The sequence below is a fragment of the Podarcis gaigeae genome, assembly GCF_964106915.1.
Source record: "Podarcis gaigeae genome assembly, chromosome: 6".
Lineage (NCBI taxonomy): Eukaryota > Metazoa > Chordata > Lepidosauria > Squamata > Lacertidae > Podarcis > Podarcis gaigeae.
Window position 1 is genome coordinate 33,802,289 of NC_139682.1, and position 25,706 is coordinate 33,827,994.

The window sequence follows — 25,706 nt, forward strand, 5'->3', positions numbered from 1 at the left end:
CAAGTCCCGCAGGGCCCTAGTCTCTTGTGACAGAGTGCTCCACCAGGTCGGAGCCACAGCCGAAAAAGCCCTGACTCTAGTTGAGGCCAGCCTAACTTCTCTGTGGCCTGGGACCTTCAAGATGTTTTTATTTGAAGACCGTAAGTTTCTCTGTGGGGCATACCAGGAGAGGCGGTCCCGTAGGTATGAGGGTCCTAGGCCGTATAGGGCTTTAAAGGTTAAAACCAGCACCTTAAACCTGATCCTGTACTCCACCGGGAGCCAGTGCAGCTGGTATAGCACCAGGTGAATGTGGTCTCGCAGCGAAGACCCTGTAAGGAGTCTCACTGCAGCATTCTGCAGCCGCTGGAGTTTCTGGGTCAGTCTCAAGGGCAGCCCCACGTAGAGCGAGTTACAATAATCCAGTCTGGAGGTGACCGTCGTGTGGATCACAGTGGCTAGGTCAGGGCGAGAGAGATAAGGAGCCAACTGCTTAGCTTGGCGGAGATGAAATAATGCCGCCTTTGTTATAGCTGTAATCTGCGCCTCCATGGAAAGATTACACCCAAACTCTTAACAGACGATGCTGGCACTAATTGCACCCCCACAAGAGATGGGAGTTGCCCCCTCAATCCCATATCATCCTGTCCCAGCCAGAGGACCTCTGTCTTCGAAGGATTTAGCTTCAACCGGCTCCCATGTAACCATCCAGCCGCAGCTTCCAAACAGGTAGAGAACTGTCCTTAAGGTGGCCAGCCTCAAAATAAGGAAGGGTTGGTTTTTTTAACATTTCAAAAGAGTATTTGGTGTTAATTAGCCGGCAAATGTCTTATCACCAATTCTGCCTTGTTAAATTGGTCACTGTAGCTATTTTGCTTTCAAATAATCGCCTGAAGTGAGAAAATAGGTTATGGGACAGGAGATGAATAGCGGTCTAAATCATGGACAGGAAGTTTTAAAATGCTCAATTTTTAGCTCAGATGATCCTATCTTCAGATGGTTACATGCCCTGTATTTAAACACCTTGATGCCCCCGGGATGTAACAGCCACTTTGAAATATAATCAAACAGTGAAATCACAGGGTCATCTGTCTCTCCTTGCAAGCATCACGCTGCTTTGTTTCCAGTTTCACAGCAGGGCTCATGTTTTAAATAGATTATGTACTCTACTCTGAGCTGGCAACAACTTGCTAATAGCCAGCAGCTGAGTGATAAACTATTGTTGCTGACAAGGACCTATAGGGCTCCAGGCCTTTTGTATATTTCGGAAGTACAATTACCTTACCTCCGGGTCAGTGGATACTTTGCCTGCTAATTATTTCGAGACATTCCAATTAAGAGCAGCCAAGCCCACCCCTGACACAATTCATCTTGACTATTATTAATATTTGTCACTTTTCTTTATGATCCCCATAAATACAAATGACACCCGTTATAACATTGATTCAATTGAAGTCCTTTATGGGAGTTTTTGACCAAACTGCGGGAGGCAGTGGAGGACAGAGGTGCCTGGCGTTCTCTGGTCCATGGGGTCACGAAGAGTCGGACACGACTAAACAACAAAATGGGAGATATATTATCCTATGGGCAATAACAACTGGTACATCTGTACTCTACACTTCATTACAGTCCAAATCGAGGTGTCTGGTTCATCCATACTGGGTATTCCTACAATGACCTTTGGGTATTCCCACCATGGCCTTGTCTGGATTACAATCTATTATAGAGGAAATCAAGTGGGGAATCGATTTTCTGATTGTGCCCCAGTTCAACATGCACATACTGATTACAGTGTAGATTCATATGGCAGAAACAGGAGACGGCATTATATAGCAATCTAATTAGGTGGACTCTATGACCCATTTATCTGCGATGTGAAAGTTAATACTCACTGTTAACTAGGTCCTCTTTTGACTTATTTTCTGGGTTCTTGGTGTGGAGGGCTGCACAGAAGGAGCAGATCCACAGATTGTATGAACCATAGTTTGCTTTTGGAAGTCATGATGATTGTATGCCAAGACTGGGGGAGCTGAAAAGATAGCAGCTAATCATCCCTGAATACACAGATCATTTTTCCCCACCATACAAATTTTGAGATAAACACAGTGATGAGTCCTTTGAAGATGAGTGCTTGGATGGTTGACAGTTCACCAAAGGGATTCGTGGATGAGATAATTATTTGCGAAAGTGATGTATGATCTTAGCTAGAAAACAGGTGATTTCAAAGTTCTTCCAGGTTTAGGAAATTATGGCTTACATTTGATAAGGGAAACTGAGTTGCAATGAAAAGGAGAACAACGAAGGCACAGAATCTTGGTGCAAGCCATAAATTAAAGAAAGCTTAATTTTAATAGGGAGTAAATTTATTCAGAGGTGTTACCAAAAATAATCAATCATAGTGTGGCAAAATATAAGAAATGAAAGGGTTTTATATTAGGGAAACACAAGGAACTAAAACTGTTCTGTTTTGTTTTGTTGTGGAGGAGAGCTTTTCCTTTTCCATTCTTTTTTTTTTAAAAAAAATTGTCCCAATCTTCATAAATTATATTCACTCAGGAGTCTTCCACTGGAAACCTCACCATAGCAAGTCTGGTACATATGAGCCTTTGACTCGCCATTCCAGAAAGCCCCTGTGTACCTCTTCTTTTAAAATGTGAAGTGACTTTTCTTATATTGTTTTAGAATGCCTTAATAATACATTTTCCTATAGTAGTCTTGTTGCAATTGTTTCATTTATCAACAGTCTTTTAAATGAATATTTGCAACTTTTCACCATTTGTCACTTCTTTTAAGTACATTTTAAATTTACTTTCCTTTTGGTGTGTTTCACCATACACATGCTCACTAGAGCAAATTTATATAGACTAGTTTAGAGCCTGTTTTTCACTCAGCTGTTCAGTTATCTGTCTTAACCATGGAACAAAAAATGGAAACAAATTAAATGCATGACAAACAAAACTTAGAGAATCAGGCTGCAGTTCTATATACACTTACCTTGGAAAACATCTCATTGAACTCCCAGTACTTACTCCCATGCTTTCGTGTGTGTGTGTGTGTGTGTGTGTGTGTGCCATGGGTACCAGCACCAAATGGCTGCAATGGGCAACAACAACAAAAAGTGACAGTACTTTGTACTAATAACAACTGTCAGAGAAAAAGCACTGCTTACTCCTAAGTAGACATGCACAGGTTTGCACTGTCAATGTAACACAGCCCTTTTATTCGAGCAGATGCAATGCTGTAAATTATCAGGGTAGATTAAAGTTAAGTCTCAGTAGTATTTCAGTATTGGGGAGTATGTTTTGTACATTGCACCCATGAGCAAATTGATACAAGATGTTAATCAGAAGATTATATTAGCATTTCTCTACTTAGCAGCAGTATTGAGTACAGCCTTGCTCAGCTGCACAAAGCTGGCAAAAGAGGCAAATACTCCATTCCTCTCATTCATTTACAAGCTAGTAGATACCTAAAGCTGAATTGCTTAGATCACTGAGGTATGCTATCGTAGGGTCATTTAATTCGTTACATTTGAGAAGTGTCCATCTTAAAATGTAGAATGCAGAAGAGGCAAACACATGTTTGGAAAGGAAACACACATTATCTGCAGACTCTGACATCGGAGAGCCAGCTCTGACTTGAGCTCTGTCTCAAGTATACTCACGGTGGCAAACTTGGGTTTTCTGCTTCGCAATGTGTGCAACAGCCTTAACAATCCTGTGATCAATGTGTATTTTCTGCCATCCCATTCAAGTGGGATATAAATTTAATAATGAAATAAATCACTGTTGCAAGTTTTGTTTTTGCTTTTCTTAAATGTGATGAATGTTTGAATTTGGTATCTACTAAAATAGGAAATGATGGGGCACTGAATGTTACTTAACATAGGGCTAATCAACCCCTGCCAAACTCTCAACTCTGTTGCCAACTGCCCTCTCTTTGCAACTGGCCAAACTCCCTCCCCCTCCCTTTACTGATCCCCCCCAAACCCCTTTCCCTCACAGCTCACTCATCCCCCAGGCTTCCTTCTCTCAGTCAAAGCAGTGGGGGGGACAAAGGGAAGAAAGTCATCCTCCCCCCTCCAGCCACAGCAGCAGCAACAACAACAGGAGAAGTGTGGGAAGGCCTGGCTTTGCTTGTGAATGTAAACTTGGTTTTCAGTGTAATGGCGGACCAGTGCTGATATAGTAAAGAGTGGCATACCTACATATTGAAATATTTATATCCCTCCTTTCAGTCCCCAGAGAGACCCTGAGGTAAAGACTTCTCAGAAGTTGGTGCCCAGTATAAAAGGCATGCTTGTAGGTTGAACATTGGATATATTGTGTGAACTCACAGCAGAATGGCAACAGTAGTTGGACACTGTAACAGTAGTAATCAAAAATAGTAAAAACACAGGGGCTACAACACATAAAATAAAATAATGTAGTTATTTACATTTAATATTCAGTTCTATTTATGCAGCTGAATAAAGAACCTCTCAGAATGTGCATAATATAGGCTTGGATGATTTGTCAAGTTAACAAGAGCAAACACAAGCATCAAATAATTACTTTCCTAATCAGAATTTAAACCATCTAAAATCAAAATTAGGCAAAGAGGAAATCAACATAATATTAGAGGAAATCAATGTAAAGTGAAGAACTTGCTGGGTGTGCTTGAAGAATCAGTGATCAGGCTTTTAAAACAAACTTCCTTCTTACATTTCTCTGCTAGTCCACTTATCAGTCCTGCATGGTGGAGTTCCTATTAACTCTAGTGAATGGTAATAAATGTCAAGCTGTAGTTATGAATGTTGGATAATTGATTTGTTGTTTTAATTTGAACTCTGTTGAGTTGGTTGAGTTTTTTGCCTAGCCACAGGACCTGGCCTATTCACATTGCCTATCCAATTCAACTGCACTAAGTCCACACTAAGAAAAGATGAAAGGAAAGTGCAGATTGGGTCCCTGTCTTGCTCTGCTGCACCTTGCTAAGAGTACTACTCTCCCCTCCACAATTCCAGACACCTCCTGGTCTGGGAGCAAGAAGGAAAAATGGGAGGTGAAAGATATAAAACATCTCCCAAGTGGTTCGTCGCCCTGTGGAACGCCCTCCCACCAGATGACAAAGAGAAAAATAACTACCAACCTTTTAGAAGACATCTAAATGCAGCCCTGTTTAGGGAAGCTTTTAATGTTTAATAGGTTATTGTATTTTACTGTTTTGTTGGAAGCCGGCCAGAGTGGCTGGGGAATAAATAAATTATTATTATTATTATTATTATTATTATTATTATTCTGTGAAAAGGCAGGTGGATTGCGTGCACTGTTTGTTTCACAGTAAGAACAATAAGGCAATTAAAACACAATAATCAGAAAGACAAAGCAATCAGAATTACTGCTTCACAGTGTGTTCAGCATAACAGGGTCTAGAATGGATCCCAGTGTGTCATAAAGCATATTTCCAAAATAATTTCTTTCTATATAACATTTCAGTCCCATTGATTTCAGCACTGCGGTTAGGCAGGTGCTTTGCTCTTTTCCAAAGAAACTGAAATGCATGTGCTGAAATTTGCACCGTACCAGTGAATTGACAGTAAATAGAATAAGAAAAAATACAGTCAAAATGTAAGCCAAGTTTGGAATTTTGACCATTTAATCGGTTTGCATGTGTGTTTAAAATTAGAATATAAAAAGCAGAACTAGGTGGCGCTTTCTAGTCATGACACATATAGTACACAAGCATTCCAGGTGCAGGAGTTTAAAATAAAACTCACTGCCCCACAACTGCTGCCTACCTGCTTACCCAAACCATAACTGTAGAGGATTGCTAGAGTTTGCATACTACACCTCTAATTTCCAAGGATTCTGATACATTTTCATCACACCAAACTTTCCCCCCATCAATCTTCAGTCTTCCTAGAGTTAAAAGATATGATACTCATCTCACCACACTTCCCTCTGCTGGATGGAATGTATGTTGCATGATTTTACACATCTGAACTTGGCATCAGAACCTGAGGCCAGTATATTCTCAAGTAAGAGGGCCTATGTTATAGGTACTGTATGTTGTGTTTCTGAACAGGACTTTCTCATGGTTAGCTTAGGTGTTGCCTGTTATCATTTATCGTTATTAAAATCATAGACAGTTCCCACAGCACATTATTCTTTTATTTTCAGTAAGGTTGCCATCGAAGGATATTGTAAAATTGAGTATTTTTGAGCTGTGTCTTGATAAAAAAGAGCCAGTTCAATGTTTCTATTACATAGTCTGCAGCATGATTGGTACAGCCATGCACTTCAGGTTCCATGCAACTCTCATACCACCTGAATTTGACTTCCCATGTGTTTCAGACTAGCAGCAGTGTTTTGTCATACTGGGAGCCAAATGCGCTGGAATGGTGCTTACAATAAAATCATTCAAGAAGACAAATGAAGACATCACCACAGCCACATGCATCCCTGGCCACATGGAAGTGGCAAATACTGCAGCTATGCTGGGATAGCCATTATGTTCTATGGAAGTATGAAGCAGGCAGCCATCTCTGCACAAGGTATGTTGTTAGTTTCAGGCTTACATCCATAGCTGTCAACGTTTCCCTTTTTAAAAGGGAAATTCCCTTATTCCTAATAGGATTCCTCGCAAGAAAAGGAAAAAGTTGACAGCTATGCTTACATCCCTTTCAGAGACCTTATCCATCTTTGTTGCCAGCAAAGAGATGAAACAAATATGAGTTGTATAATGTGTCTAAACTGCGTATTTATATTCAGAGTCTGAAGGAATGATTTATTGCTTTGTTATCGATAAATTATGCAATTTGCTATTATGCAAACATGCATGTTATTTGGGAGCACCAAGTATGAGGCGACACCTTGGGAACGAATTGGTTTATTGTGGCATGAGCTCTGCTTATGCTGGTGCAAAAGCATGGGATTGAATTTCTTACTCAACATTTTGAAAGTTGTACATATACAGAAGAAGAACCTTGCCAGATCAAATCAAAGGTCCATTTAACCCAGCATCCTGTTCAGAATTTGCAGTTTGCATGTGGCTAGTTAAAGTGCAGTTAGCAATTTGTAAACAGTTAATTGGCTATGTATTCACTTTTTAATATAAGATTCCCAATTTTATTTTAGCAAACTTGTTATTATGTTCAGTTATGGTTGCTTCACCTTAAAAAAGGATGTTGTACATTCAGGGGGGAAAAGGCAACCAAAATGATCCAGGGGATTGAGCAGCTCCCCTGTGAGGAGAGGTTAAAACCTTGGTTGGCCTTTTAATGTAGAGAAAATGTGAGCAGCGACGTGAAAGGAGTGTAGAAAATGATGTATGGTAGGAGAAAGCAGACAGAGGCAAGTTTTTCTCTTGCTCTCTCCTAACACTAGAACTTGTAGAAGCTGAATGTTGGAAGATCCAGGGCACACAAAAGAAAGCAATTCTTCACACAGTGTATTGCCAGACTATGGATCTCACCCACCCAGGAGGCAGGGATAGCCAGCAACTTGGATGGCTTTAAAAGAAGAACGGGCAAGTTCATGGAGGAGAAGGTATTTGCCTTGATGGCTATGCTCTGTCTCCAATGTTGGGGGCAGCCTGCTTCAGAATACCAGTTGCTGGAAATCACAATGGGGGAGAGTCAGCTCTGGCTTGCAGGCTTCCTATTAGGATTTGATTGGCCACTGTGAGGACAGGATGCCCGATTAGATGGGTATTGGCCTGATCCTGTTCTTATATTCTTATGGCTATTGGCTGATGTTGGTGGCTCAAAATGGAATTCCTTCATTCCAAAAGTTGACACCTTTCTGCTTGCAGTTTGGTGGTCTGTTGCATCTTCTTTGAGTGGGAGAGGATTCATCATTCGTGAACCAAGAATCCGGAGTTTACACTCAGCTAATCTGCAGCGGGGTTTGTTTTCTTTTCATCTACCTGTGAATCGGGTTTACTCTGCATTCTTCATGAATCCAAACCTTGCTTTTTATGAATCTACTTTACTGCTCTTTCAAAGTTCAATTCGACAGGAACTGGGATGATTTCTTGCTTACGGAGCAGGTATTTTATAGTGGACCTCCAGGAAGAACTAAAAAAAAAACAAAAAAAACTGCCAAATTTAATTATTCCAGATAATTCCGGGGCGAAACTGGATAATCGCCCCCAAACAGATGACTCAAGGGGGCTTGGAACGTTCGCCTTCCTTTGCGCGGAGTGGGAGGTTCCTCGCGGGGCGCTCCGCCCGCCCTCCTCCAATCAGAAGTCGAGCAGGCCTCCGGAGGCGCTCGCCTGCATTTCCATTCATCTCCCGCAGGAGACAGGAGCCGCGCACGTGCCGGCGAGTCCCTCTCGAGAGCCCAGCAAAGGCGGACGAGCGCGAGGGCGGGAAAAAGCTCGCGGGCGGCCTGGGCGAGCGACGTCTTTCCCGGGAGTCGCTCCGCGCCCCCTCAGGGGACTTTCCCGCCCAGCGTCTCTGGGCTAAGCGCGGCGAGTCTGTGCAGCTCCCGCGCCTTTTTTTTTTTATGGCGCTAGGACCCAGGCGAGCCTGTCTCTCGTGAGTCAGTTGCCGCAACAGCAGCGGCGGCTCGGTCGGAGTTGAGCGAGAGCGCCGTGGATGAGGCTGCGGCGCGCGCGCGAAGTGAATGGCTCGCGTGCGTTGGGAAAGTGGCCACGGAGCGAGGCGCTCGAGGATCCCGTGCGTGAGCCTGCGCGACGGCGCCTATAGCGGCGGCAGCAGCAGCAGCGGCGGCAGCAGCAGCTCCTAGGGGGGCCTCTCTCCACCTGCCCGCGGTCGCAGCGCTGAGGTGAGTCGCCAGCCCGCCTTGGGCCAATGGACGCAGCAGGCGCGTGAGGAGAAGTTGCTGCTGGGCTGCCCTGGCGGGGAGGGGCCGGCCGCAGGGGACGCGGGCCAACTCCCAAGCCCGCAAGCTGCGGTCCCGGGGTTGTCACTGGAAATGGCACCTTGGGAGGAAGGTCCCTCGTGGGGTTGGACCAAGAAAGCCCAGCAGCCTCTGGGATGAGCGAAGATTAGTGGCGCGTCTTTCTCTGGGGAGCAGCAGCCCCGTCCGAAAGTCGTGGCTTAGAGGGCGCAGGGGTCCCTCATCAAATCAATAAATCCATAAACGGCGTGAGTAGCCCGTTTTCGCCTAGTTCCGCGTATGGTCGCACAGGGAGGGAAAAAATGCCTATGGCATTCTGGTGTAAATCAGGTCCAAGGCTGTGGTTCTCTCGCGCTGTTTTTACACTTTTTAAAGCCCCCAGACACGTACAGGGCTGAGTTCCCCTCCAGCTACAAACTCCCTGCTGGGACAGGATGGAAACTGACGGTGCTCATTGATTTATGGTTTGTGATTAAGCTTTTTCCCCCCACCCCTGAAAGCGAATGCCAGGCAGAAGGGAAAGAGGCGAGCAGATGAACGGGAGGGGGTTGTTTTGTTTTTGTAGCTCCTTGGGACAGTTTGTGGATCTGTTTCTTCCACCCTTTAACTTTTGAGCATTGCCTTGTCCGGTGAGAAACCTGCAGGAAATAAATGGATATATGAATAGTGTGCTCGTCCGGCTGGTCCCCCCCCCTCCCAAACTGTCACAAGCTTGAAAATTTGTGAGCATCGAAGTGTATTACTGTAAATCCTTTGTATAAGCTAGGTGTGGGTTTTCTCTTGTACAGCATAACGTAGCCTTGTACCTTAGCTTAACTGAAAATATGCATCAGAACTTTGTTGTTAAGTTGTAGGAAGAGATTCTGTCTAGAACACCTCATGTTAGCTTTACTTTATCTTACGTGGTTCCAGTGATGCTCTCATTGTTTGATCAACATTCCATCATTAAATAATTCCATGGCACTGTACTGCTATAAAATGAGAAACGTCATTATGATCCATGAAATTGTATTATTGGGGGGGGGGGGAGTCAGGCATTCGCCTACAGGACAAAAAAAGATAATAAGGACCAACGGCCAAATGGGTTAGATGAGTCATATATTGAGCCAAAGATGATCAGGACCTTAACATCAAGTATCTGAATCATTGCTTAACAATCTTTGAAACATCTGGAGACATTGTTCAGTGATACAGTCACTTTCAAAGGAGTATGTGGAATTGGGATAATGATAATTCAGCAACTTGAGAAATGCAGAGAACTCACCCTTAAGGGACAAAATCTGTTTCACAAGATGCTAGGAGAGGAAGTCATGAAGTTTCTGTTGCTCATTACTTTCTCCTAGTATTAGGTAAGCACAACTTTGCTCAGAAGCAACCTTGCTCTTCTTCTTTTAGTTGTTCTCTGTTTTCTCATTTTAAAAATGGGCAGAAAGCTAAAGAGTTGTGAAATTGTGTCTGTTCAACTTGCTTCAAAGTGTCAAAGTTTCAATTCAAGAAAACTAACTTGTTTCTGAATGGAAAGTGCTTATCCTTTACAGTGCAACATACAAAGATAAATTCAGCTAGTATATTATGAAGTCTGAAGTTGTGTTGGTGAGATAGATCCCACTTGTTGATGCAGATTTGTTTTGCTTATGTACACATTAAAATTCTGTGTCACTTGCATGTATTTCAAAGGGGGGAAAGTTTGTTTCAAGACACACGTACAGATCGCTGTAGTTTGTTTTCTAAGCATCAGTTTAAAGAAGAGGTGTATTTATTATTTGTACTAAACAATTTAATTCTGCTTGTATTGTGGTTGTGTTCAGCTGTTGAAAATGAAACTGTTTCATTTTTGCTTAAACACCATAAAGTGTAACATGCATGGAAATACAGTAGTACAAAATTCAGTTCTGTCACATAATGTCAGTCCAGGCCAGGCTGATGGAGCTCTCCCAGACCATCCATTACAGTTTTTGAAAATGTCACTGTTTATCATGGCCATTTAAAGCAATGGTGACCTCTGCTGGCAATTCCCATCTAAAAAATATGTGCTGAATTCAGCCATCTGATAAACATGAATTGTTCCTGATTGATTTAATAACATGCATTAAAGTAGGTTGGCTAATAAAACCATGAAGTTCAGTTACACAGTTGTAATGACATTAATGGAGTTTGCTTCTAAGTAAGCATACATAGGATAAAGTTGTTTAAAAAATCCTTATTCTACCACCTCTCCACATGTGTTCTTCAGTTTTGTACTGTTTTGTGAGCTAGATTACACATATAGATTCCATTTTTTTGGTTTACGTTGCTTGCCAGAAACCCTGTCTGTTTTTGAGGTGAAGGAGTAGTTTTAATAATATAACAAAATTTCAGGGGGAAGACTGTTCCACATGAATATCTGGCATTTCAGATGGAAATAGTTTACTTTGTTATTGGTTAAACATTAAGCAATCCATGGTCTGGAATTAATTCACCTATAGAAGCAGGGGGGGAGATTCTCTGCTTTTCTTTTTCTTTTTCTCTTGGCCTTTGTATGATTACCAGAAGACAAAAGAGATAGATATACAGTTGAGTTACAGGTAGATGAGAGAGAACTTACTCGTGCGTACACATGCAGCTGTCTTGGAGTTAATGGTGCTTGCCTAATTTAACCCTGCTTTGGTCTTCTAGCATTAACATTAGTGGAAATAGTAGACCACCCATAAGACTGTAAATGATAGCAAAAACTTTGTAGTAATGAACATGAGAATGCAGAGGTCTTTATACAAAACAACTGCAATACACACACACATCTATACATCAAAATTAGTTTTTGTCTACCAAGGCAATAATTCAATGTTGGCTCAGAATCTTGAGATCTGGACTTGATAATAGCTACTGTGCTTGGAAAATCAGCTTCTGGATAACAGAAAATAGCCAAATGCTGCTGTTTTAAATATTGAAAGCACTCAGAGAGTTTGTTCAAATGGCAGATTCCCCAATACTGAAGTGTTAAACTAGAAGTAGATGATAAAAATGTAGAAAGGTGTAAATGAATGTAAAAGTACCTAAGGAAAGATTTTATCTGCTTTATCTTGTTAAGTCAGTTGGATACATTTTAAGTAGACTAATAGATGCAATAATGATAATTCAGTGAGTTCCCATTTGCTATAATTGTGTCTTCCAGTTGGAATCAGCAAAGAGATCAAAATGCAGCCCCTTTGAGACAATGGGGGAAAGCAAAATAACAACACAAATGTCAGTAAATCCCATGGCAATCTCTAAAACATGCTATCCTGTATAAGTCAGTTCAAAATTAATTCCCATTGAGTTTCCAGGTCAGAGTGAATAAGACTGCGGCCTAAAAAAAGGAAAAAGGCAGTAGCAGTTTGTTGTTGGCATCTGTCCGTCTTGAGAGACAATGGAGTGTGCATTAGTAGCCCTGAAGTGACCTCTTCAGGCCTCAGCAGTGTGCATGGAGGTCCTGGGCTTGGCTGCAGGAGTTGCTGGTAGGAGGTGTATGAGGCCCTATCTTAGAGACTGCACTCCAAGTTTGTGTAGAGTTCATTTTTTAGCCTTTCCTTCTCTTAAATATACCCCACAAGGCAGCAGAGGCTTAGGTTCAGAATTTTTGTTCTCCTAGGTAAGCTACCTTCCCAGGTTGACGAGCCCCATCTGCCCCAGTATAGCAGAATAGAATGATAATCTGCAAAAAGACTGCTGAAATTATGCATTCTTCACCCCCCCCCCCATTTAACAGTGTGGTACAAACCTCTCATGGGAGAGGGTGCCAGTTCTTGGCTGCTGAACTAAATGTCTCAGACATGTAGGGGAGATTGTAGGGATTATTGGGAAATACTGGCCCCAGGCCATTTGGGGTTTCAGAGGTCAAAACCAGCTTCTTGCATTAAGCCTGGAAACAAGATCAGTTAAGCTGGTACAAGATCTGTGTAATATGAACTGATTGACTGGCTCCTGTCCAAGCTTCTGGTTGCTGAAATCTGAAACTTCCAGATTGTCTTCAAGTGCAGCCCCACATAGTGAACATTAAAGTGGTCTGATCTGAAGGTGAATGACTGAGACCAGGTCTGGTTTATCAAAGAGAAAGAGAAAGAGAAAGAGAAAGGGACAGTTATTATGTAAGATGAAGCTGGAAGGACGTATTTCCTGCAACCACTGCCAGCAGAATATTGAACCATCACAACTCTATCTAGAGTTAACAGCCCTAGTCCAGATTTGTTCACTCTTCTGTGGTATCTTCTAAAGTGCATTCATACACCTCAGGTGGGGGGATAGAATAATAGAATTGTATAGTTGGAAGGTATCTCAAGAGTCATCTGGTCCAACCCTGTGCAATGCAGGAATTAAGATAACTTCAAGAAGAACCAGCAATACTTCCTCCTGCACCAAATTGGAGAGGCATCTTTTACAATGGCGATATTCCCTTTGCTTCATCATCATCAAAACTTTTATTGGCGTCACATACAAACATCCATAACATAACACGTATGGCTCTGGTGGCAGTGACCCAGTAGTTGTTTATTCAGCTTTTTATTCATGTTTTTAATATTCTGTTGGAAGCCACCCAGAGTGGCTGGGGAAACCCAGCCAGATGGACAGAGTATTAATTATTATTATTATTATTATTATTATTATTATTATTATTATTAGAGACAGGGGTTCAAATGCACAGAAACAGAAATGAATGTTCTGATGGTTCCTAAGCTGTCCCAGGGAAAGAGTGGAGCAAATCAGAGGGTTTCTTTCTGTTACCAGAGCACCAACTACTTGTTCAGCACCATTGCTGTTGCCTGTTTTACCAAGCATAAGGCCAGCAGAAGAATGAGAGTTGGGATTTTCTGAGTAGATGGGATTTTCTTCTCCATTGAAGCCCTGGGTGTTTCATCTCTGTCCAGCCCAGCAGCACAGTAGTAATATAATAGCCCTTTTTGAGATGGATCTGTAAAAAGCAATCTTCCTTCCATCATAGCGTTGGGCTTGGTGGAAAGGTTTCTCTCTGCCCTCCAGTGCCCAACCCAGCATCATGATGGGGAGAAAATTCCCTCCACACATCAGCAAAGGAATGGGGAGGGTATTGTGTATACAGTGGTACCTCTGGTTATGTACTTAATTCGTTCCAGAGGTCTGTTCTTAACCTGAAACTGTTCTTAACCTGAAGCACCACTTTAGCTAATGGGGCCTCCTGCTGACGCCGTGCCGCCGCTGCACAATTTCTGTTCTCATCCTGAAGCAAAGTTCTTAACGCGAGGTACTATTTCTGGGTTAGCGGAGTCTGTAACCTGAAGCGTATGTAACCTGAAGTGTGTGTAACCCGAGGTACCACTGTATGTCTCTTCCTCTGTGTGTCTTTGTTCCTTGGGCTGAAAAGGGTGAGCCAGCCCTATTTTAAGCACTCCGCTTTTGTTTATTATGAGAATAAGCATTTCATTATTAAGACTTCATGCATTTCTCTGCAAATATCCATAACTGAGATGATTATGACTGCCTAGAACCTCCATAACTAAGGAAGATGAAATACATCTGTCACTCTAATGCAGTGATCTAAGTGCTTGTGCTTGGGATTCAATTTGTAATCCTAGTTCTGATCTAGTAATAATGTTGTTTTAGAGGAGAACCCTTTATGTTTGTAACCCTTCCCACAGATCTGGGTTGGCTTAATCATGGTATATGAGACTTACAGTAGATTAGGTAATGAAGTGCAGAGTCAGTTCCTGTACCCTTTTCAGGCAGGTATTTCTACCTGTTAGGTAAAGAATGATGCTGGCTCACAGGAATTTTAAACATTTAAACTGTCCTGCATAGCGTATCTAAATATTTGAAACTGAATACTATTGATTTTATAATTTGTTATTAATATCAAATTATTGGAAAACAGTTTAAGCACATAAAAAAACAGCAGAACAAAAATGGAAGTACAATAGATTATTTCACTCTTTAAATTAATCTGACATATGTGAATTCTTGGATCCTAGTAATTGCAATTCATACTGGGGCAGGGGAGCCTCGTGGTCAAATGTAGCAAGCCAATGGAAAACTTAATTTTTTCCCTTGTAAATCTTCCAGTAGGTCCAGCCAGAAAGACTCTTAAGAACTATATGCAAAACTGTCCCCTTTTTACTCCTTCTTGTGCCTTTGACAACAAGTTGACATGCAGATATCAAACAGGAGAGAAAAAGCTTTACCAGTTCAACTACTGCTTCTGCATTTGCTGTTAAGGACACAGGAGCAGGTTAAAAGTCAGGCACCCCTAACTTTATCAAGCATTTGATCTAATACTTGCAAAGGGAAAATAACCTGTGTTTCCTCTCATCTCGTGTGTTAAATGGTGAGCCTACCTAACAAACAAAACCTACTAGATCAAGTCAGCTCCGGTGTGACACGCAGAATACTGTGGGTGGCATTTCGATAAATTGGGAGAGGTCTTAGTAGCAGGGTTTCTAAAATTCAGGCAGAATCTGTGTTCGAACTGACCTTTTTTCAGCATTGCGTATCAGCTTGTGTGTCAGTGTTCACTCTAAGGAACACTTTGGAATCTTGAAGAGGAGAGAAATATTTGCTTCCCAGGAAACATCTTTTTCTTCTCTTTCCAAGGGTTCTGCGTTTATGGTATTACAGGCTTTAAAGAAAAGAAGGTCTATTGGCAAGTAGCCATATCAAAATCCAATTTTCCATTACTGGGAACAGTAACAACATATGATTATACTTTCCAAGTTACTCTGATGAATCTACCTTGAGCAGTGGTAAGGAAGATGAGAGGGATTGGGTTAAATGGGTGCAGAGGGAAGAATGTATTCTAGCTAATGACAGGCAGAATCATGGGCAATCATAAACCACTTTCTGTAGCACTAAATGATAACAGTCATTTTGTGTAGCAAACCTATGTTGGTCCTAAACTTGAAGCCCAAGTAATTTGCAATAAAGCTTTAGAGAAGTTTCTACTGCTGGAAACTCTTGAGCATGAACCTTCAAAAGCATCCTGATGGGCTCTTTAAAAAGATATATAATGAAGATCCAAAATAGCTCTCCTTTTACATGTCGTGCTTTCATTAACAATGCCCTATTGAAAGATCACGTAATTTAATAAGAGGGAATTTAAAGCAAATCTATGAGCATAAACCTGCTTATAAAAAATGCTCAGATTCACAGGAATTTGCTTGAGGTACCGAATGGCTAATGTGTTGGAAGCCAAATTATCATACTGTGGCAAATTATTGGCCATGTCTATTTAAGTTATACTCAGGAGAAGGGAATGGGGTAAAAGAGAGGATGTTCCTCCTGTTTCAACACCTATTGTTTTTCTTTTTAAACAAACGTTGCAGGTGTAAAGCAGGCCAAAGCATTGCGTGTATGGTGGTATGTTTTAACACACATGCCACGGTTTGCATTGTAAAGGCACTTTTACTACTATGAGGAAATGTGAGAGATTCCTGTTATAATTGCTTCTCAGCATGGAAAACAGTGTTGTTATTATGTTAATGAAGCAACAGACATCCAACAAACTACTGTTGGGGTCTTTATTACCCCTGTGTTCAGCTATACAGCTTTGCTACCCCTACAATTGAAGAATTGTATCTGAAAACCTAACACGCTTGGAATGTGTGTTTGCTTGGTATGTATGATGCATGCTTGGTATGTGTGTTTAGTACCAGAAGGGGGCAGAGAAGAGAGATGTGCTCAGGAAACCCATATTAACCACATACATGTAATTTAATCTAAAATGTATGTGTACAGTTACTTTAAATTACCCATTGTGCCTCCCCAAATTTTTTTTCACTGAATTTAGTTATTTTTGGCTTAAGACCTGACTCATGGGTAGTAAATATGAAAGAGACCTAAACACACTGGCTTGACAGACAAGACAGCACATTATTGGGGTGTGATGAGTAGGTATCCATACCAGCATGGTTTACTAGGTGCTACTTCATATGTAGTGCCTGTTACTTTAACAGATCCATTCTCCTACTTCCTCTCATTTTCCTCCACAACAATAGCAGGCTGTACTGTAGCTGTGGTTCACCACTGATGGAGAAGAAGACAAGCCCTGCTGCTATGGAGCTCTAAAAGCAAGCAACAAGTTGCTTGGAGTCAGGGCTGAGCTAAGAAGCCCACAGTGGGATGCCTGGATTTCTCATATGGGTGGCATAAGTTGGATCTCAGGTGTTGGTTGTTGTTTTTTAGTTTTCTTAATAGGTTTAGGCCACTTAAAATGTGGGGTTGCCAAATCCAGACCCTTTTTCCAATGAGCTCATGGTGGTGTACAAGGTTCTCCCCCTCTTCCAGGTCCCAGTCCAACTTTCACACCACACTGTTTCTCAGACTTCCTGGGTTTTTGTCCTACAGCTTCAATGTAGTTATACACATAGAATTTATTCAACTAGTCTGCAATCTCTTCATACTTATTTAGCACATCTTTAGTTCACTTGTCGTCTGACTTCCTCCCAGCTGGATTTTTAAAGATTTTTTTTTAAATCCCTGTTCTTAATTTTCTTAGTGACAAGAGCCTCAAATTCTTTATTTCGTTTCCCACCCCTCTTCATCCACTTCTGTTTTGTGTTTGTGTGCGCGCACGTGCCTCTTTGTGTCTCTTTTTGTTCTGATTTGTATAAGAGACTCCCATTTTCTGAAGGAACCCTTCTTGCTCGTAGTAGTTTCCTTGCTTTAATATAAATATGCCCAGATTGTGTCAGTAGTAGGAGCTTGTGGATGTATATCACATTGAAACCAGTAGTATTAAGCTATCAGCAAATTCCCCTCTGCTATATTGTTTTGTTGAAAGATGCATATTTAAGCAGCAGAGACTGCACTGATTTTCAGCTGAGCAGGTTCAGGCATAGTTACAGGAATTCACCCAATAGCAGGTATGGTGATTTATTTGGCTGTGCTTTGGGGGATTTTCCTCCGTCTTGGTTAAATGTGACAACTGTTGTCAAAAATATAATCACAGGTCTTGCCTCTAACACTGAGCTGCAATAAACATGACTGTAAAATTTTTAGCCTGGCAGTGGGTCATTTATTTTATTTTTGAATAGCTATGCAAGTTCCAGTTTCAAAGCAGCTATGCTTAAGGCTTATTTAGCTCCTCTGTGGGGTGGTGACTGTTTGGGAAACTAATAAAAGATTAGGCTCCATTTGACAGCTTTGAACCACACAGAGGAAATTAGTGGAATTCGTATTCCAACGAGAGATGGATTATTGCTTTGCCAGTTTCATGTTACGTGAACTGTACCTCTGCTTTTCTTGCCACCTAAGACCTTTTTTTTTGTATTCTAAACAGTATTAAGGCTTGGAGTTTTGTTTTTATGGCTCTCATTAATTTAACAGTTTTTCTAAAGACTGTGAAATCATGGGTCTCAAGGGGCATTTTTTAAATAGATGTCAACTCCACTCATTTTTATAGTGTGGCTTGTTTCCTATACAGCACAGCCCTGCTTCTCTTCTCCCCTTCACCCAAGAGTGTGTGCAAATGAATGTGGCCTTGGAAGAAAGTTGCATGTTTCAAAGCAGGAAAGTGGACTAACAATGGCAGTATGCTTGTACATTGCCACTCAAGTAAACAGACATTCAAGAGAATTCCATTTAGATTTAGGCATCAAATTAGGGGCATCTGTCACCCCCCCCCCAAATACTGTAGGCTCTATCAGCCATATAATCACTCAGGTGATCAGAGACAGATAATGATAGAATTGTAGAGTTGGAAGGGACCCCAAGGGTCATCTAGTCCAACCCCCTGCAATGCAGGAATCCCAGCTAAAGCATCCATGACAGATGGCCAGCCAGCCTCTGCTTAAAAACCTCCAATGAAGGAGATGTAGAAATAAAAGTCAAATATTTTCAAAATTCCAGGTACTGCAGTTAATATAAAGTTCTGAAAATCTGCAATTACGTTCCCTGTGAGACGTATGGATAAATTCCACACCCCTCCCCCAATGATGAAGGCATTCTCAATTATCTACTGTTATGGAATAAGCTATAACATGTGTACTACTGTACCGTAACTTAAGTGCAAGTCTGTTTTTTAACAGAGCAGCAGAATCTTGAAGCTTCCCTCTTAACCCTGCTTTTTTAAAGGGGTGAGGGATATGTGACTCTCCACATGTTTTTGGGACTTTCTTTCCCATCAACTCCAGCCACCTTGGGCAATAGTCATGGATGATGGGAGTTGAAGTCCAGCAACATATAGGGCCCCAGATTCCCCACCCCTGCTTTATTACAAAAGGTTTTGTAAACCCATGCCTCCACCATCCTAGGAATGGCACTGACAACTCTGAATGTCATGCAGGGCTCTTCTTCTCCACAGTCCTCTCCATTCTGCCTCACCCTCTAAAAGCCACTTTTATTGCATATTTAATGGGGCTTTGCATGAGTGCTTTGGGTAACTGTATCTACATTGGGTCTCAGATTGTTTTCCTGCATCAACACTGGGTCCCCTGTGCTGGTTTATGTGCACCATTACTTCAGAGCAGGATGGCATACTTGGACTCTAAAGTAAGGTTACCATTTGTCATTGAAGGATGTGCATTTGAGGACTTTAAAGTGGATGGAGTCCCATTCCAGTTCCTTTCCATCAAAAGCTTATTTTCATACCAAGGCTAATGTAGCTTGGTTTGATACCTTATTCATTTTCTGCTTGGGTCCAGAAGTGCCAAACTCAGTTTCTGTTATTTTACTTTCAAAAAACCCCAGACCAAATCCAAATAAATATAAAGTAAAACTAAAAAAAAAAACATTTACAGTGGTACCCCGGGTTACGAACTTAATTCTTTATAGAGGTCCATTCTTAACCCAAAACTGTTCTTAACCTGAGGCATGCTTTTGCTAATGGGGCCTCCCGCTGCCGCTACACCGCCGCCATGCAATTTCCATTCTCATCCTGGGGCAAAGTTCTCAACCCGAGGTACTACTTCCGGGTTAGTGGAGTTTGTAACCCGAAGCACTTGTAACCCAAGGTACCTCTGTACTGGTAATTTTCAAGGAGTCAAATGCTGAGAAAAGCAGAAGAAAGCAGAATGTGAAAACTGGTCCTTTCCCATTATTACCTGATGCAGAAAACAAACAAAACAAAGACAACAAACACATAGTATTCAACCATGGAAGAAAAAATAGAACATAGACTGTAATTCTGTGCACATTGGGCTGCTTAGATTCCATTGACGTAGGCAAGATGTAAACCAGGGGTCAGCAAACTTTTTCAGCAGGGGGGCCGGTCCACTGTCCCTCAGACCTTGTGGGGGGCCAGACTATATTTTGAAGGGGGGAAATGAACAAATTCCTATGCCCCACAAATAACCCAGAGATGCATTTTAAATAAAAGCACACATTCTACTCATGTAAAAACATGCTGATTCCCAGACTGTCCATGGGCCGGATTTAGAAGGCGATTGGGCTAGCCCTGGCCCCTGGGCCCATGATGTAAACATTCCCACTGTGCATGAATGCAGTCATAGAAAGTTTTTTTAAAAAAACATTCACATTCAATTTGCACTGTAGGTTCCCCAATCCTACTCAATATCACTGTATTTCTGGTTGAACCTACTTGTAATAGGGTTTTCATATCAATAGACAGTTAACTTATTAAAAGCTATTGTAATCCCAGTTGCAAAGTCTTGAGCTTCGCAATACCATGTGCAAGTTTTCAAGATTGGACATAGTGATAAAAAGGTGTAGCTTTAGAAGAGGAAGGCTGGCCAGCATGTGTGGAAGAATATCTTCTAGGAGTCAGAGGCTCCTACTTCAAAACAAGAGATAATGCAGCACATATTTGGGAACTAAAGTTACAACTTGTCAGAAACGATTTTAAAAAGTTTCACATATGAGTACAGGACAGAAAATATTTTTCAGTTACTTGGGAAACTTCTCCTTCAGCTAGATTTGGTAAATATCGGACAAGCAAAATCCAAGCCGAGAAATTTCAAGTTGCATGTCTTATAGATTATAGACTTTAAGCAAATTATAAAAGTGTAAATTAGGTCATGGTTGGCTCAGACAGTTTATTTTAGTACACTAGTCCATAGTAATTGAATCCATTTAAAATAAATCTGCCTTGAAATATGATACTGTGAATGACAAACCCATTTTAATAAATATAAAAAGTCAGGATCACTCTCTATTCAGGTCAGTGGGGCAGAATGCCTTGCATCAGGACTGCCTGTGAACCAGAGGGTTTGGTAACTACTAGCCAAATTATTTCCATATGTGTGGTCTCAGTACCGTAAGGCAAAAATGTGACTTTAGACAATTAAAATGTTAAGTAACATGTATAACTGCTTGGCAGCATTGCCAAAGTATATCGCTAGTTGAATCTCTAATTGTTCACATTTAGGCAGAATATACATTACACCAGTAAAATGTTTTAGCAAGGAGACAAATCAAGATAATGTTATCTATTTGAGAGGAACCCCGCTGTCTGTTCCATCTGGAAAGCTTATCTCCCCTTTGATTTTTGTTCTACTTGTATATATTGCCTCCCATATTCATCCCTGTCATTCTTGCAGTCCTAATTTAACATTTGGGAATTCGTGGTTTACCAAAGTCCTAACCCAAGCAAATCTTCTAACTTTCAGTATCTTTCCTATAATGTACCTCTTGCCTTGACACTCTTTCAGCGATGTAATTAAGTAACTTTTGTGCAGAGAAAGTCATGCAGCATGATCTTCTTACAGTGATATAAATTACAGAGATGGTGATTCTCAGCCCCTATTTATGCTGTTGCAGTCCCATTGAATTAATGGCATTCCATCAATGCAAGTTATCTTAGGGCAAAACTAGACATATTAATGCAGTTTGGTTGTGTACAGCTGTTTTTTCTTCAACTAGTAGCCAGCTCAGTGGGACTGCGAAATAGCATGGTGCACTTTGGTTCTCTGCTCTTGTTGTAGTTCTGATTGGAATTGACTGCTGTACTGTACCTCCTATTTGTAATGGAAGAAAAGTTCCAATTGATTCCCATTGTGAGTAGCAGGCATAGGATGAGGGTTGCAGGGGGACTGTGGTGAAGGCAAAGGGTTAAAGCCTTCACACACACACACACACACACACACACACACCACAATCTTGATCTGTCTTGAGGGTCCCATGTAGCATCTACTAGTTAAAGGGGGGCCGAAACAGCTGCATAGAACTAAAGTATATTACAAACTTCACATCAGTTTGGCTTGTTTATCCCATTTTAGCAATAAGGTTATTTTTCCATTGATGGGAAGGCAGGAAATAGTGTCATAATATTATGTTGCTCCAATCATCCTGTTTGCCTCATATCATTGCAGTTTAATTTATGAGCTATTGCTCCGACAAGTTAGAAGTTAACATGTCAGGAAATGCACAGCCCTGAAAATTTATTGTGCTCCAACCAGACAAAAGCCACTTTCCAAAGCAAACTGAATTAAGACTCAGTGGCTCATTTATAACATTTTTGGGCGCTGTTCTCTTCCGTTGTGGGGTGGGGGGGCGGAGTATGTTTGTATTGGATTTTCAACAAATGCAAAATTATTGCCCAGCAGGGAGAAGCTAGTTGAAAAATACAAACAACTCAGAAGAAAGAGGTTCTTCAGGGTTAATAAAGAAACCAGTGCACTAAAACACATTCAAAGAAGGAACTGGCTTCCTGTAAACTCCAGGAGTGTGCCACATTGGATAAAAATATTCAGTTTGGATAGGACTGGATAGATTGCTCGTGTTTCTCCTGAAGTGTCTGTGACACGTAAGGCTGGCACTTAAAGGCACAGTTGTAGTTTTTGTTTTTGTTTTAGCAGCCACATGATACCTAGAAATGTACCTGGTGAAGCTTTTGCTGGCATGGAGTTAAGAGGTGGGAAAAGCATCACTTAGCAAATTAAAGGCATTGACATGGGACCAGAAAAAAAAATATGATGGCAGCTCTAATAAAAAGAAATAATGCAGTCCCTACTGACATCATGTCTAATTTACAACATTTGATAGCAGGATGTAGAGATGATGTGTGCTAAAGTTATGTGAGTAGTATTGCGTGTAAGCCAGTATAGTGCCAAAAGAGCCAAATTCGCAAATAGACCATGACCAGTCACATTCCCATGATGGCTATTATAAAGCTGATTTTATAATATTTACATACTTTCTTCATTCCTAAGTACTTGGCTTCTTGCAGCTGTGACACTGCTTCCTTCGATCATACTGTAGGTGTAGACATCTTGTATTATTACTGCATCTCACTTAACATTGGGAGAAACACAAGTGCTTTTACTAGCTCCACCTGAAACAGTAAGGAATTGGGACTTTCAGGCCCTAATCTCAACTGCAGTGCTATTGATAACTGTGTAACAGCACTTCTCATCAGATGCTATAAGCCAGGGCTGGGAAACCTTTTAGCCTGCAGAAATTGTTGGACTTCAATTCTTATCAGCTCTAGTCAGCATAGTCAGGGATGATGGGAGTTATATTGCTGCAGTATCGGTGGAAGGTGGACAGAGGTTCCCCAGCTCTGCTCTCAACTTTTGCCACCATTCCCACTCATTTGATTGCATTTTACTGGGGGCTGCTATTAATAATATGTCTGGTGATGCTTGTTTTCTTGTCGTATTTGCCATGCTTTTATTAGCAATCCAAAGAAATGAAACATTACCCAAAGAGACACACCTCTTCTAATCAAGCTGTCAGCTCTTCTGGCCAACAGAGAGGCAACTTATGTGATTCCAAGCCTCTTCTCCTATGTTATTTCATTTTATTTATTTCTCTGAATATTTGCACCCTGCCTTTTTTCTCAGATGGGCCCCTAAGGCAATTTGTAATCCATTAAAAGCAAACAATAAAATGCAAAAGTACAATAACCAATAAAAAGTAGTAACTTCTAAAATTGGAACCAATGAAACACATCCTTGCAGGGGAACAGAAACCCAGCCCAGACTAAAGGTCTGGCAAAACAGAAGAATGATTTTGCAGCTTGCAAGGTACAGTCATTAAATAATGGACCAATCTGGCCTCCTGGAGAGGGAGTTCCATTAACAGGGCAATTCAGCTGAGAATGTTGTGTATTGTACTGTGTACTGTGGATTAGCTTAAATACAGTGGGCCACAGGACAAGGCCTCTGGTGAAATACACAGTTTGTGAGCATGTTAATGTGGAAGAAGACAGTCCATCAAAAAATCTGCCCCCAAATGGTTTAAAGACTTTGTATGTAATAATCAGCACTTCAAACTGGAGTCTAGAAATGACTTGGCAGACAGATTGAACAATGTTGCAGCCTTTAGTATTTTACTCTGGGATAAAGAATGACATTTATTGACGTGAATGTTCAGGAGAATACTTTTAGCTAATATAAAGAACTGTTGACATGTTTCCCTTGAAGAATAAGAAGTAATTACTCTTGAATGAGCTGAGTGATAAATTGCAGTTACCTTTCACACAGGTATGTGCCATGCTAAAGGCACAGAAGTGTGCCTGTTTTTAAAAAGTTGGCAACTGGTGGTGTGAACTGTATTCCATAACAATATCACACCTAATTTACAACAGTTAATATAGCTTGGGGCTGAGATAAAGTGTGCTAATGCTGTGTTTCTGACAACAATGCAAAGCTGCATAGGCAAATCCACAAATATCTCACAGCCAGCATGTAGACAAGATTATAATAGTAGACTTCAATGAATAGCAGTAGGGGATTTAAACAAAAAACCCCACACTCCATCCTTACCCATCCAAAGCACATGTGTTGGGGGTGCACGGGCTTGCCCCATTCCCCTTCCATTGAAGCATCCTGTGTATACATTATCTGAGTGGCATGGAACTACATGGAAGTAGCTCCCTTGCATCAGTTCATGGTCCCCTCCCAAGAAGTGGTACAAGTGAAACCCAAAGGCACAATCACCTGGGAGGATTGCACAATAAAGTTCTCCTGTGGAGGACCTAGTACGTAAGCAGAAGACCTACCCTGGGTTGGGCTGTGAGGTGCATTTATTGTGTTGCTTCCATTCCTGTACTTCATTGCAAAATTAACCTGTTAGCCGTACATTGTTGATCAATCAGTTAAGGATGGCATGCCATGCAGAGAGTGCATGAATGTGACTTTGCTTTAGGGGAAGTGCTTCTCAGATCTCCTCTTCCAATTTTCCTCCACAAAACAGCAGCCCAGACATGTAGTCATTTTCCTGAGGCCTGATCCAAAAGCCATCAAAATTAAGATTTCCCCTCTGTGTATTGTTTGAAGTTACTGGCTTAGGAAGGGGGTGGGCCTGTGTACTGTTACCAAGATGAAACAGTAAAATTTTCCAGTAGTGTATGTCTAACAAGTTTGTATCGCTAAGCTAGTCCAAAACAGAGATACTCCCTTCCCATGTTGCTTTTCCTTTCTCCATTAGCTGCTTCCTTCCAGTTTTCCATTCCATTCTATGGCAATCTTCTTCTTGACTATGCCATACACCCTTGTTTCTCTTACTGTTTTCTCATTCCAGAAATCCATTGAGAATAAATCATGAGTCACAAGAGAGAAAAGTTCTCTTTCAGTAGTCTTTGTGGCAAGCAAGTGTGAGGCTTAAGGTTATTTTACTTGCTTTTTTGTTGCTATGTTACTCCTAAAGTATTTTAACTTTTTTCCACTCAATACTGCAGAGATGTATAACTCTGCAGAGGACAATGAAAGCTGCTATGTTTTGCACTAGGTTTCAGTGCTGAACTATTATTATTATTTATTTATTTATATCCGCCCATTGCTGGGTTTCCCCAAGCACTCTGGGTGGCTCCTAACCAAATATTAAAAACACAATACAGCATTAAACATTAAAAACTTCCCTAAACAAGGCTGCCTTCAGATGTCTTTTAAAAGTAAGATAGTTGCTTATTTCCTTGACATCTGATGGGAGGGTGTTCTACAGGGCAGGTGCCACTACCGAGAAGGCCCTCTGCCTGGTTCCCTGTAACCTCATTTATTG

General features: G+C 41.3%; 1 protein-coding gene and 1 long non-coding RNA gene across 4 annotated transcripts in view; one reads left to right on the forward strand and one right to left on the reverse strand.

The window, feature by feature from the left end:
* Window positions 1-344: 344 nt before the first annotated feature.
* Window positions 345-25,706, reverse strand: part of LOC310847881 — a 256,151-nt gene continuing 230,789 nt past the window's right edge. Inside the window, exon 4 of the long non-coding RNA XR_014566062.1 lies at window positions 345-471. This is a non-coding gene — a long non-coding RNA (uncharacterized lncRNA). The remainder of the gene's footprint in view (window positions 472-25,706) is intronic.
* Window positions 8,293-25,706, forward strand: part of NGF (nerve growth factor) — a 58,141-nt gene continuing 40,727 nt past the window's right edge. For 2 of the 3 annotated variants that reach the window (XM_083746062.1, XM_083746061.1), the window contains exon 1: window positions 8,293-8,753. The gene's annotated coding sequence lies outside the window, so the exon portion shown is untranslated. Of the gene's footprint in view, window positions 8,754-9,131; window positions 9,276-25,706 lie in introns of those variants that run through there. The other variant, XM_083746059.1, reaches the window with a different exon arrangement.